This window comes from Gracilinanus agilis, chromosome 3, assembly GCF_016433145.1.
Source record: "Gracilinanus agilis isolate LMUSP501 chromosome 3, AgileGrace, whole genome shotgun sequence".
NCBI lineage: Eukaryota > Metazoa > Chordata > Mammalia > Didelphimorphia > Didelphidae > Gracilinanus > Gracilinanus agilis.
In genome coordinates, this window is record NC_058132.1 from 123,549,696 (window position 1) to 123,564,470 (window position 14,775).

The 14,775-nt window shown below is 39.3% G+C and overlaps 1 pseudogene; it reads left to right on the forward strand.

Annotated features, from left to right (window-relative positions):
* Nucleotides 1-13,152: 13,152 nt before the first annotated feature.
* Nucleotides 13,153-13,267, forward strand: LOC123243526 (annotated as a pseudogene).
* Nucleotides 13,268-14,775: the final 1,508 nt, after the last annotated feature.

Genomic DNA, 14,775 nt, shown 5'->3' on the forward strand with positions numbered 1-14,775 from the left:
CTCCCTCCCTCCCTCCCTCCCTCCCTCTTTCCCTCCCTCTTTCCCTTTCCCTCTTTCTCTCCTCCCTCTCTCTCCTTCCCTCCTTCTCTCCCTTTCCCTCTCTCTTTCCCTTTCTCCCTCCCTCTCTCCCTTCCTCTCTCCCTCTCTCTCTCCCTCTCTCCTCTCTGTCTTTCTCTCTCCCTCCCTCTCTCCTCCTTACTTATCCCTCCATCCTTCTCTCTCTCTGTCTCTGTCTATCTTCATCTCTGTCTCTCTGTGTCTCTCTGACTCTTTCTCTGTCTCTGTGTCTCTCTCTCTGGGTATCTCTTTCTCCTCCCTTCCTTTCCCATTCCTATGCTTATAGCTGCATTGCAGAGGTAGTTTCCAACAACAACAACACTAACCCCAATCTCAATGGTATCAGAATTGAGGTTTCTCAGCAATCTGAAACCTGAGGGTAAGAGGACACCTATATGTTTGGGGTCATAAGGTTCACATCCCAGGGCTAGTCCCTGGTGGTTTTGGCAGAGCCAGAGATGCTTAAGCTTCTCAATAACATCCTAGGAAATGATTAGAGTTTTGTGACAAATGGAAACCACGGGATCATGGATTTTTAGAGCTGGAAGAGACGTTATGACCATCAAGTCTAACACTTTCATGTGATAAATATCGAAACCGATCCCCAGGGAGGAGAAGTGATTTGTCCAGCATTAACACAGCTGTGTCTGTGGCAAGATTTAAACTCAGGCCCTTTCAGTAATTGCCAGAGATGCTTTATGTTCTGTTAGTGCTTAATTATCTACACTCTTGGAAAATATATAATCATTGTCTTAAGTGAAGTTAATGAAATCCTTTTTGTCAACAAATATTGCGAGCCTTTTGGGTCTTTTCACATTTTTTGTGTGATTGTAGGCAATAAATGCCTGCCTCATACCTGATTTCCAGCATACATTGAATGCCTTGTGCCAACCCCCTTGGGGAGACATAAAGCTATAAGCAATTCTTCCTAATAAGCCAAAGAGTCTGAGAAAATGGAGCTAATGGAATAAATGTCTAAAGCAGAATTCCAACTCAGAACTTCTGGAATCTAAATCTAGTAGTCAGTTTTCTGTACTTCCTACCTGTCTTAGAGGTGCTTCACCTGGAGATGAACTAAATGACCTCTCAGGTCCTTTCCAACTCTAGGAACCAATAATTCTATGTTTTGGGGACTGGAAGTGGAGGGAGTAACAGGATTAACTTTTATGAAGAAATGCTGCATAAAGGAAAAATCCAATTGGTGATCATTGCTGTACCCATGTGGGAAGTGTTATTTGGTAATTTTTCAGTTGAATCTAACTCTTAATGACTTCATTTTGGTTTTTGTTGGCAAAGATACTGAAGTGATTTAACATTTCCTTCTCTAGCTGATTTTATTGATGAGGAAACTGAGGCAAACAGTTAAATGATTTGCCCCAGGACCCACAGCTAGTAAGTGTCTGAGATTAGATTTGAATTCATGAAGATGAGTCTTCCTGATTCCAAGCTTGGTGCCCTATCCACTGCATCACCTAGCTGCCCAGATGTGAAGAATGTTGGGTAAACGAGCCTTTCACCATCCTAGGAGATCTTTTGACTGTGTGTAGGTGGTTCTGAAGATAGCTTATTTTTTTAATCCTTTATTAAGTATTTTTAAAGTTTCATTTAGACCAGAGCACCATTCATAAACTTTTTTCGAAGTTGTCAATGAGAGGTGAAGGTTTGAAGACAGTCAATTGTTTCCTGACAGATATCAGAGCTCTATCTGTCTAGTTCCATTAATGCATTTTACAGGCTTCTAAACACAGAAGATGCAGAAAAAAAATAGGAGACAGGATGATCTCCCATGTCAGCTAAAGACACTGTCTCTTTCCTTATTTTGAAAGTTGGAAGGAATAACAGGGCTCTTATCTTCAAATAGCATCTTTCCCATTTATTGCTCAAAATGTTTTAGTTCAAAACATTTCCCCAATAAATTCTTTAAAAGAGATACAGGGAAAAGATAGAGGAGGAAATGGAAGCATATAATGACCATGTAACTTCCCTTATAATTACCTAAACCCTGCCCAGAAAAAAGCTGATTTCCAGTACTCTACCACAGTTCTTTGAAGCAGGCTCTTTCCAGAAGGTCCTATCTTTGTTCTTCCCAGTTTTTGTATTCCCTTCTCTTGACCAAGTATCACCTAGATCTATAAGAGAGTGATTGCTCAACCTTGGTTGTTATATTTTGATATTTTGATGGATAGGTAGAAAGCACACGAATCATTCTTGCCTCTTGAGTAATTCTTAACTATGTCTTTCCATCCGTTTTCCAGGGAGGATCTCATGCAATATGCTAGAGGTTTCGTTGCTCTCTCAAGCTGTAAACAAGTTTCTCAAGCTGAGAAATAAGTAAAATTCAGCTCTATCCCAATGAGTGTCAGCCCTTCTCCAGTCAATCAACCAACCACTCCTGGCACTACTATTAAAACCTTTGTCAGCCAATACTTCTGTTGTATTCTAGCTATTTATTTTATTCTCTTTACTCCTCTCCTGCTAGATTCTTCACTTCCAATAGTTCAAATCAGAGCCCCTGGTGCTCAGTGACTTATTTTCCCTTAGAAGATAAAACTCACAAAATCTATTTTTATGTTAATTATGAAGCCAACAATCTTTATTTAATTGTCCCCTAGTTTCCAAACAGTGATTTATCACTTTGTAAATTATAACCTCTCATGCTCTGGAAACAATGCCTTGCAATCTCAGATATTCCTCTGTTCTCAAGCAAATTTTTTCAATTTTCCAACTAGTTATCATCAAAATCTGCATCTTTGATATTTTAACAGGAATGTTGCTTCTTAACAAATGGATTTTGATAGGTTTTCATTCACAGCAGTTCTTTTTCTGCCCTTCCTTTTGCAACCAAATCATTCCCATATGAAACATCCTTCAGGAGTTGGTTTATTTTTCTTTTGAAAAAATCATTTTTTGTCCCCTAAATCCATTTTGTGCCTCTATTTACTTATGAAAGAGGCAACAACTTACATTATTATAAAGTGAAACTTAAAATAGGGAGACAAGAGTATTAAAAGTATGTCATTGTTATGGAAAACATAACATGTAATTTCACATGTAATTCAAATGTGAAGGGGATTCCCTTACATATGGTGAGTGCCGAAGATGATTTTGTATTGATTATATAATCCCAGAACCTTTTAAAGTATCCTGAGTGAGATCCAAACTCATTCAAAAGTGTTCCGTCTGACTATCCACTTAGCAAAAATCAAGTGGACAAAGAATCTTTATTTGTCCAGGCTACATAATATGTACTTGGACAGTCAGCCAACAGGACTGATCAATTCATCAGTATGTAATCTTGGGCAGATGTCGCAGACAGATAATGAATTGGACATTAGACTTCATCATACCCCAGGAACCTCATTATCCTGTAAGATCACATCAACCGAGGTACCCATACCTCATCAGTACCCTCTGCTCCTGCAGTCCCACTGATTGGAAGGGTGAGTGTAGGGCTCCTTCCAGAACCTCCATTTAAGAAGAATGCCCAAATTGGCCATTTTTCATTTTCCAGCCAACTTGGCACTTAAAAAAAATCATACTTCTGAGATGGGTTACCATCACTTCCCCCTTCTTCTCAGCTTTCTTTTGTGACTTGCCTTCCCTCCATTAGATTGTAAGCTCCTTGAGGGCAAGGACTGGCTTTCTTTTTTCTATTTGTATCCCCAGGCTGGCTCAAAATAGGCACTTAATAAATGTTTATTGACTGGCTGAACTGACAGAGCCCAGAATTAAATAGGAGAGAGTGGGTAGGATTGCATCTAAGAAATTATGCAGGTCCCTTTTATCCTTTCCAACGTTTCTCTGAAATAAAATATTTTCATTTCAGCATTTTTCAGTAATACTATATGACTACAAATCACAGAACCTCTAAATTAAAACTGCAGCTCAACAAAAGGGAAGTATGGCAGGCATGAAAGGGGCTGCTGCATGAATTCTGTGCCAAATTGCACAACAAAAACACGTTAAAGATAACCTCAAGGAAACACATGAGATTGGCCAATCATGTATGTAAAGCAAAGAAAAACAAATAATACAGTCAGATGTGCTGTGTTGCTATCCGTAATGCCAGAAGATCGAAAGAAAGGGATCCATTGGGTGCAGTACTGATTGGAAGAGATAAATAAGAATTCCATAGAATGAGAAACCATGGCTAGATTGTCCACCTTATCTCAGAGAATGCCCACATTGAAGTACTGGGGTTTAGATTTTGAAACTTTAAGAGTGGGGAAGGGCCTGACATGGTCATTTTTCCTGGATGAAGGGCAATGAAACAGGTATTTTTAAAGTCCCAGAAGTGTATTTGAACCCTTTGTGTCTGGCAGAACGGTAACAAGTAGGCTGATTGGTAGAGGGGTAAGAATATTGAATATGAAGTCTGAAGACTTTAATTAGTGTCCCAGATCTGTCACTTACCTACCTGTGGGACCCTTCCATGCCATTTCATTTCCCTAGGACTCAATTATCTATAAAGAGGGTCAAACAAAATAACCTTAAGATTTTTTCTTTTCTTTCAATTTTTCTTTCTTCTATCTCTAAGTTAGTAATCTTTCCCAAATTCTTGATTGATGAATGAATGAATGAACACAATTTATCCTTCACCTCTGATTCTTAGGATCTTTTGTACCAGTGTTCTCCATTCTAACTTCTATCTCCTGGGACTCAACCATAGAATCCTCTTCCACCTCGAACAAGGAAATATTGAAGTGGCTTTAACTAAATTTTAAGCTAGGAGTTCTGGGGTCTTAATTCGTAAATAATAGGATGTTTGAACCAGAAGTCATGTTCATTAGTGTGGGAGGACATTGCAGAAAGAAGCAAAGTTTGCCAATGACCCTTGCATTATAGAACTTCAGTGCATTTATGAAATTTAAATGCACTCCTGATTCCTTGAGTTGGGTGAGGGTTCTGAGCTGTAGTTGGTAATGCCAGTCCAGTGTTCATGCTAAGTCTAGTACCAATATGGCGAGCCCTTGAAAGCAATGTGTGTCAAGGATGCTGGGTGGTTGGGCTTGGGTAGGCTGCCTAAGAAGGAGAGAACCAGTCCAGCTCAGAAACAACAAGTCAAAGGTTCTACCCAGATAAGCCTAGGAAAGATAAAGAGGACCAAAAATAAATAAAGCATCCCCAAAAGGACAAAAGAATTCCTTTAATCAGAGCAAAGCATCTTTCCATCCTCTTTCAGCAAAACAAACAACTAAAAAAAAAAAACTTAAAAAATCAAGTCATGGAGGCCCAAAGTTCTCCTATTTTAAACAAATAATGACAAACATTTGGTTAAAATGTCTGCCTAGTCATTACATCCTCTTCCACCTTGAACAAGGACATGTTGAAATGGCTTTAACTAATTTAATTTTAAGGTGATGGTTCTTGGGTCTTAACCCATAAATAAGAGGATGTTTGAGCCAGAAGTCATATTCACTAGAATGGGAGGACATTCCAGAAAGAACAAGGAAAATATTGGCAAACCAGAGAAAAGCTCATCTAAACTCAGCAGGAGAGAGCTCATCTTTCAAGAGGCTATAAAGGGGTCAGGTCACACTAGGGGTTAGATTGAGCCTTGGGATAAGGACTTCTTGGCTTTCAAGAACTGAAGCATGGTGAAGGTGGAAAACAGAAAGGCCTGAAACAGGATTGGAAGAGGAGGAAAAGGGGAGGCAGGGCTCAGGACTAAGGAGGTAATGATTAAAAAAAAAAGGGGGGGGTGTAGTAGTCGACTAGATAAAGGGGAAGGGGACAGGGGGTAAGAATGACAAAACTATGAATGTTAAAATTGTGATGATCTCCTTAGTGTCTCAGGAAGAGAGGACAAAGCCTCAGGGGAGGGGAAAAGGGAAGATTATGGGACTATGAAAGCCTAATTCATCACCATAATATTCAAAGAAAAACTCAATAAATGGGGTTATGCCATAGGAATTTTCACTAAAAAGTCACTAAGGATAACTGAGATTTTTTTAAAATGATGATTCAGATGCTAGGGATGAGAGAGTGTGATGCATACTTTATGACATGTATTTTAAGCAAGGGAAATTAAAAAAAACTGAAGAAAGTCATGAGAACTGCTGCTTTTACTTTAAGGTAATACTTGAGCAGAAAGGCTTTAAAGTCATTTATAGCCCCTTCGAAAACGAAATGGTTGCTAAGGAGAAAAGGAAGATCATTTTAGTTTCATGGTTCATTCCATGTTAAATCAGCTAAATAAGTCTAGGCATGTAAAGGCTAGGAGAATAGAAATTTAAGATAAAAATGGCAGTGAGATGCTTGAAGAAAGCATCTCCTCAGAATCCTTCACCTGGGAAATCGACGTCCCACAGATCTCTCAGCCAGCCAAGAGTACATTTAAAGATGGGTGCCTCTCTCTCAAAGCTTTCAGGTGGGAGAGGCCAGGCTCACTACCACCCACCTGGACATACCCAGACCCACATAAACCAACTTGATAAACATTTTTAAGTGCCCTCTCTGTGCCAAGCACTGCACTGAGCCCCGGGGATGTTAGTGTTCAATCATTTCAGTCTCCAACTTTTTATGACTCCCCATTTGGGATTTTCTTGGCCAAGTTACTGGAGTGCTTTGCCATTTCCTTCTCCAGTTCATTTCACAGATGAGGAAACAGACAAACAGGGTGAAGTCACTTGCCCAGAGTCATAAAGACAGTAAATGCCTGAGCCTGGATTTGAACTCAGGTCTTCCTGATTCCAAGTCCAGTACAATAGCCACTGTGACACCTAGCTGCCTAGCACGGGGGACACAGTTAATAAAAAGAAAGATAGTTCCTGCTCTCAAGGAGCTTACAATCTAATGGAGGAAGACAACACACAAAAGGAGGCAGGAAAGAGGTGAGGGGAGACCAGTGGGTATCTTGTTCCATAGAGATGAAACCAGGCAGAGTAGCAGGAGCAGAGCTGAGTGGGCTGAAAAGTCTGGCTTCTGCCCCTCTATAAAGGAAGGCATTAGGAGGTGTTTGGTACTCCACCTTCTAGCCCTCCAATCAGAGGGGAGAAAAGGCTGAGGGAGGTGATATTAGGCAAGTAATATCAAGTGTGAAAGGCGGGCTGCAATAAATGAAAGATGACAGGAGAAATAAAAAGTACAAAAGGCAGGTTTTAAGGGATGTGGCTGCCTGGGAGATCCAAAAAACCTCTTTTTCCAGGTAAAAGATAAAAAGAATTATGGGAGAGGCAGGAATGAGAACAAAAGAAATTCATCAGTAATGACCCCTCACTCTTTTGGTACCCACAAAAGCTTATGTCTTTCTCATTGCCAAGGTTGTTTTGGTAAAAGTCTAACAATCATCCCTCCAGGGGGTGAAATTTATGTACATCTGTACATTTAAGTTAAACCTCCATTATCATTTTCTCCATCACTTTCTTAAGTCTAGAAAAGCAAGCTATTGGTTGATCTGCCATGTTTGTAGAATTGGGAAGTGCGAGTGATCCCATTTAATAATTGGCTCAATTCTCTAAGCTGGCTCCAGCACAGCCACAGCTCACACATCAAAAAACACGCCATGAGGAGAGACAGCTCAGAAGAGTGGCTAGAAAACTATTCTAGAAATCTGTAAGTCCCGAATTCAAGTCTCACTTCCAGGAAGGCATATAGTGACTAGAGCATCCCAAGACTTCTCAATGCCCCAAGTAACTTTCTCTCCACTGCTGGCTCCATCTAGCTCAGGGAATTTGTGGACATTGACTCATTTGATCTTCACAATGCCAGGTGGAGTAGGAGGGACAGGTACTACTGATTTCATCCTACAAATTAGAACAAGAAAGGTTCAAAGAGGTGGAATAACAATACAGAAAAAAGGTCTTCAGCCCCCTGTTTTTCTTCTACAGCACATTGAGAAACCTAAATGAATGATCCCACCTCTAAGTATCTAATACACAAAAATGAACAGTCTTTCTGTATATGCATAATCAATAAAGCCCAGGAGGAAGAGAAATTAAGAATTCCACTTGAGAGAACAATAGTTACCTGGAAAGCGACCTGAGAAGGTGCATACCAGACTTACATAAATGCAATTATATTAAATGAGACCTAAATAATTGAAAAGATATTCAAAGTTCATAGTCATGTTCTACCAATATAATAAAAAAGGTAGTTGCTGCCCAAATCATTCTATAGAATTCATGCCTTGCCAAGCAACTTACCAAAAGGCAAAACTTGAAGGGGAAAACTTGAAAAAAAACAAACAACTCCTCAGAATCCTTTACCTGGGAAAGGCAGAATTAGTCCAATTACAGATTTAGACTAGATAATGATGATTACAACTCTAGTTATCTAATCTTACTTGGGCTCTCAGCACAATCTTTTCTCTCTTAGTTGATTCTTTATCCTGCTGTTTATAGAGGCTATTTTTTACAATTTCTTATACAGAGGCTATTGTTTTTAATAAAAAAAAGCTATTTGTATACCATTTTTTCTCAAGTCACTCAAAATATCCTTCTCCTCCAATCTTCTCAACTGAGGATCTTGCCTCCTATTTTGAGGCAAGAGAGAAGTCATCCTCTGTGGGCTCCCTCTTCTCCCCATCTCCCTAATTCCACACCTCAAAATTCCTTGATATCTTCCCTCACTTGCTCCTCTTTACTTTAGTGGTTGATGAAGAGGTGATTTTCCATCTCCCCAATCTTCTTTTTCAAGGTTAAGCCCTCTACATGTTTGGTTAATTCCCATTCCTGTCTTCTTCAGGGGATTGCTGCCCCATCATTCTTAACTAGTTTTCAATCTCTCTGTTATTTGTCCTTTGTTTTTGAAGAGCTCCAATGCACCATGGAATTCTGTTTCAACTCACTCATGAATTGGATTTAAGTGAGGCAAAATTGCACAAAGTCATTGGCCTTGCTCTTTCTTCCAGAATCATCTAAGTTCAAAGTCAGGAAGACTGTCAATGACTTGGGATGCAGTGGATGACCTTGGCTGCTTCCATGTCTCAACAAGCTCTACTTATTCATTCCCTTCTGCCTACAAACACACTCAGATTTCCCCTATCCTTATAACATCCTCAAAAGACCACCGCCCCACTCCCAGCTATTGTCCTGTATCTTTCCTCCTGTTCATAAATTCTTAGAGGAAAAAAAAAAGCTATTTGCACTTACTACCTCCACTTCTCTTCTTACTCACTTGTCACAATCCATCACTCAAAGGAAACTGATCTTTTCAAGTAACTAATGATCTCTTAATTACCAAATCCAGTGGCCTTTTCTCAGTTCCTCATCCTTTCTGACCTCCCTAAAACACTGGACACTATTGATTTCCCTCCTCCCCTTCGGTGTACTCTCTTCTCTCTGGGTCCCCATGATTGCTCCCAGCTCCATTCCTACCTGTCTGATCACTCTCTGTCTCCTTTTCTTGTTCCTTATCCATATCATGCTCTCTAAGAGTGTTTAGACATCAAGGCTTTATTCCAGATCTTTGCTTTGAGAGACATTATCAGTTACAGGTTTAATTGTCTTCTTTATGAAGATGATTCTCAGATCTATGTCTTGCTCTAGTCTTTCTACCGAACACCAGTTATCTACTTATTGGGCAATTTCAAATTGGACATCCCATAGACATCTCAAAGCCAACATGTCAAAACCAGAACTTATCTTTTCTCTCAGACCCAGCCCCTTCTGAACTTTCCTATTTCTATTCAAAGCACCAATATCTTTCCAGTCACCAAGGATTGCAACCTTGCTGTTATCCCTGAATCCTCACCCTCCCTCACCTCATTACATCTCTTGAACCTATTCCCAACTCACTGCCACCAAATTAGTTCAGACCTTTATAAGCTCATGCCTAAACAATTGCAATAATTTCCTAATTGGTCTCTCTGCCTTACAAGTCCCACAATTTCAGTCCATCCTCTACACAGTTTATAAGGTGATTTTCTTAAAGCATTGGCACCTCTGATTGTGCCACTATCCTACTGAGTCAGTTCCAATGGCTCCCTATTACTTTTAGGATTAAATAGAGACTCTTGCTTGGTTTTAAAAGCCCCTCACAACTTGAAAGCCTCAACCCTCCTTTCCAATTTTGGAAGAGATTATCTCTCTTTCCACACTCTGGTCTATCACGGTCTGTTCAGACCATGCTACTCCTCACTCATGGCGCTCCATGTTGTCCATCTCTCTCCTTTTGCACTGTCTGTCTTTAATTCCTTCCTCACCTGTACTTGGGATCTTTTGTTTCTCTCGAAACTCTGCTGAAATGCCATCTCCTCCAGGAAGCCTTTCTTGACATTTTCTTCCCTACCTCCAGATATTGGTGTCTTAACATAGTAAGCGATTAATAAATGCTTGTTGGCTTATCAATTTCTCCCTCGAAATTATTTATTTTTGTTTATGTTTTTGTAAACTTATGTACAGGTTGTCTCACCCCAATGGAATGCAAGAACTCTAAGGGCAGGAACTAATTTGCTTTTGTATCCTCAATATTAGCATGGTGCCCAGCACATAGTAGGTATTTAACAAATGATTATGGATTGTCTGTTAATTGATAAGTAACAAAACATCCAATAAGGGCAGCCAGAAGGATAGAGGGCTTCAAGATCATGTATTATGATTGGTTGATGGAACTGGGGAAGTTTAGCCTGGAGAAGCAGTTAGGGCAAGGCACGGGGCTTCTAGTATTTGAAGAAATATCATCGGAACACAGGATTAGATTCACTCAGCTTGGCCCCATATCAGAAGAAGGAGGAATGCACAGAAGATAAAAAGGAGCAAATTTAGGGGTGACACGAGGAAAAACTTCCTGACAATGAGTTAACCGAAAGTCAAATTTTCCTTTTTGCATCTGCTTCCTCCATGTGTTTTATACACTTCATGCATTTGTATACAGACATGGTTTTTATTGCTCATTCTCTTGCATATCATCCCCCACAAATTACTGGTTATTTCTTTTGGTTATTGTTTTTGTTCTTTGGTACCAGGCTTGATAGATTCATGTGTTTAGCTTTCTGCCCCCAGCCCCAACTCTTTACACTTTAAAGCTCTCTTGATCACATTTGTAAGGTTACAAGTAAATATATTTTTTATCAGCCTCTGTTATGTGCATTCCTGGACAAGAGCCTGTCATGTTGGCTATGGCCCAGAAATCTAAATCACAACCTCAGATGCTGATAGTGGTGAGCTAGAAGAGGGATGGGAGAGAGGATCCTGAATCTGATAACTGTGAAAGAATAGAAGTATTGAAAGGCATAAAGCAGTTGGTAATTGCATTTTGTTTGAGACCTTTGTCTCAAGCAAAATTTTGGTTTTGGTCCAAAAAAATGGACAGCTACTATTTGGGCCTCACTCTTTCCTCCGGAGTCATTTAAGTTCAGTGGTAAGACAAAAGTGAAGGTGGTGGGTAATGGCTTGGGATGCAGTGAATGATTTTGAGTTCTTTGATGTCTAGCCAAACTAAATGCTCCACAATGTCTGTGTCAGCTGCCTTCATGGCCACTGAAATAAATTATTCTCATCCACCCCTTCTGCTGGGGGAAGGCTTCACATGCCTGAAGTAGATACCCCTCAACTCACGGATGGTTTGGAGGCTTGTTAGTTACCCTCACCCTGGTCTAGTCTGTTTGCCAAAATGGTTTACTGGGGCTGTGCATGCCACAATTTCTTGGAGCCAAAGGTGAAATCTGGGTGGCAGGTGGACACCAAAGGAGGAAAGTGGCCCTGAAATGGGCTCCACAAGCCCTCAGAGCAGATACCTGTCTTCTCTGAACATCCCACATAGCCCTATCTTAGAATCTCCCAGAGTATAGCCATTGCAGTTATCTACAAGAGATAGCTATGAGAACTACCAACAAGAATGACAAAAGATTAAGCTAAGGGTCTAGGTTCCAATAAATTTCAAGAGTAAGGGTAATTAGCAATGGCCTGATGAGAATAGACTGTGTTTGTGTTTCTGCCATGGACAAAAAATAGCTACATAGCACAAAATTCAGGTTGAAGTGAATGGGCTAGAAAAATGCTATTCTAAGGAGGAGGATGTCTCACTTGAAAGACTGGGGAAAGTATTTCAAAGAGAAAACAAAGAAGGAAAGGAATACAAACTTAGAAATCCTTGCTGGGGATTATGAAGTCTTAGTGAAGAAACTGCAGAGTTTAGGGGCACAGATGGCTTTTTCATCTGTCTTCAGGAAGAACAGAAAAGAAGATTGGGGTCATCTGTGTCTGGTGCCAGAGGATGGGGCAAGGGCTGAAAATATAGAGATGACAGCCTTCTGGTCAGTAAGGGAGTGCACCAATTAAAAAAGATTTGCCTGGAGCTTTGTAAATATGATTAGGAAGACTTTAAACTGAAAATGAGATGAAAAGTAGAACCATGAAAGCTACCCATATAGGTGTGAAAAACCAGACAAAATCTCCCCAGAAGGCACCAGATACAATATAGTGTTATGAGAATTCTTTTACTTCCTTTTATTAATTTTTATTATTTGGAATTCAAGTCCATTTCTCCTAGTTAGGAGGTTATTGAACTAGATGAAACCTATGCTATGGATGTAAAATTTTACTTAAGACTTCAAATGTTCCTTAGATCAGAAACCAAAAAGTTAAGGCTTTCTGAATTAATTTGATTTGCTTTATTTGTTGAGGGATCACAATTGACTCACTCTGGAGTTATCTTTTAATCATGTAAAATTTCCTTTTCAATCAGCCCATTGTGAACCCATTAAATTGGCTTCAACAATAACCTGACTCAGTTTACCTTAGTCTGTTTTACTAGGTCTGTTTACTTAGAGGATAGATGAGATTATAATTCTATTTAACTAAATTTGTTCAACTTTTATGGCCCAAGGAGAGGTATGCAATTGCTGTATGTCAAAAATAATTTCTCTGCTTCTCTGACATAATTTTCTCTATAAAAAGCTTTGTTTGAAACCCGATAAGGGTATAGGGCTATTTTTTTTAATCTTCTAAGCCTGTGCTAAAGCATAATAAAAACTAGGGTTTTATCTCTATTATTTCTGCATTGCAATAGCATTATTTGGCAGCAATTACCTATTGCATAAACTCAGTGGGAGATACTTCTCCAGTAACAATATGAAGAAGAATAACAGAAAAGAGCAAGTAATACAACCTAGGAACTTAGATGGCTATACCCCAGTATTCAGAATAATGATGAATCACTTCTTGGACTTTTGGCTAAGATCAAGCACAGTATCTGTTCTTATCAGTTTAATATATGACTACGTGAACTGATGCAAAAGAAAGTGAGCAGAACCAGGAGAACACTGTATACAGTCACGATGATATTGTATGATGACAAAGATTCAGGACAGTCTAAAGAACTTATGAGGAAAAATACTATCCACCTCCAGAGAAAGAACTGATGAAGTTTGGATGTAGTTCAAAGCATGTTATTTTCTACTTTATTTTTTTGTGTCTTTTTTTTCGTGTCTGTTTTCTTTCACAACACGACTAATGTAGAAATATGTTTTGCATGACTGCACATATATAACGTATATCAAATTACTTATCATCTCAGGGAGCAGGGAAGGGTGGGAGGAAGGAAGAGAATTTGGAACTGAAAACTTTTTAAAATGAAAGTTAAACATTGTTTTTACCTGTAATTATAAAAAAATTAAATATATATATTTTAATTGTAAAGGGTAATAAACAGGGGAAATGAGAGATCCTAACACAAGGAAACAAAATTCATCCCATAATTGTCACTGAGACTTTTTGAGATGGAATTCTGAAAGTTATAGTTTATTTAAAAGGAACAGAATAGATAAAAACAAGACTGGCATTGGATAACTGACCCTTGGGAAGAGAGAAATGGTTCATGGGGAAATTTTTTTGGGGGTAATTTAGATCTATGGTTTTATTAATACAGGAAATTCTTAGTGAAGAAACATCATCTGCCAAACAAATGACAATTGTTTAGCCATTAAAATTTTTTTTAAAGAATTACCTAGAGGCCCTGAGAGATTGGTTATGGTGACTTGTTCATGGTTACAGATCCAATAAATGTGGAACAGTACCCGAACCCAAATCCTGCCTCTGAGGCCAGCCCTCTATACAGCTTGGTGGCTCAGTGAAGACAGTGTTAGATTTGGAGTCAGAAAGACCCAAGTTCAAATCTTCAGATACTTACTAGCTCAGTGACCCTATGTAAGTCACAAAGGTTTTTTTTTCTACCTTCTCATCTGTAAAATGGGGATAATCATAGTATCTACCCCCTACAGTTGTTTGGAGTATAAAATGAGATATTTGTAAAAAAGTTTGTAAATTTTAGAGAGCTATATGAATGCAATATTTTACTAGTGGTTCTGAAAGTGTAGTCTAGGGACCCCTGAGGGTCACAGAGATCCTTTGAAGGGATCCACTGGGTCAAACTGATTTTTATAATAATACTAAGATGTTTTCATTTCTAATATGGTAAATATGTCTAGATATGACCTACATAAACAAGAAAGGTAGGAAAACCAAAAACATAATGGATGCTACCTTCAACTGTGTTGTTTTGCTTTTAAAAATGGATTAACATGCATTGTTTATTTGTTTTGCCCCTCGAAGAGTTGTGCGATAGGCAAGCATTATTATCTCTATTTCACCAATGACCTCCACTAATGTCCAATGGAACTAGAGTTCTGGCAGACCCCAACTGGAAAGCGCTTTGAGGCTGGCTCCGTGGAAGAATGGCCCAAGAAACAGCTCAACCTTGGAGAGGCTCATCATCCCAAAGTTGGCCACCAGCTAATTATCATGCTGGCCACCACAATGCGTAAGTGGTCTAACCATT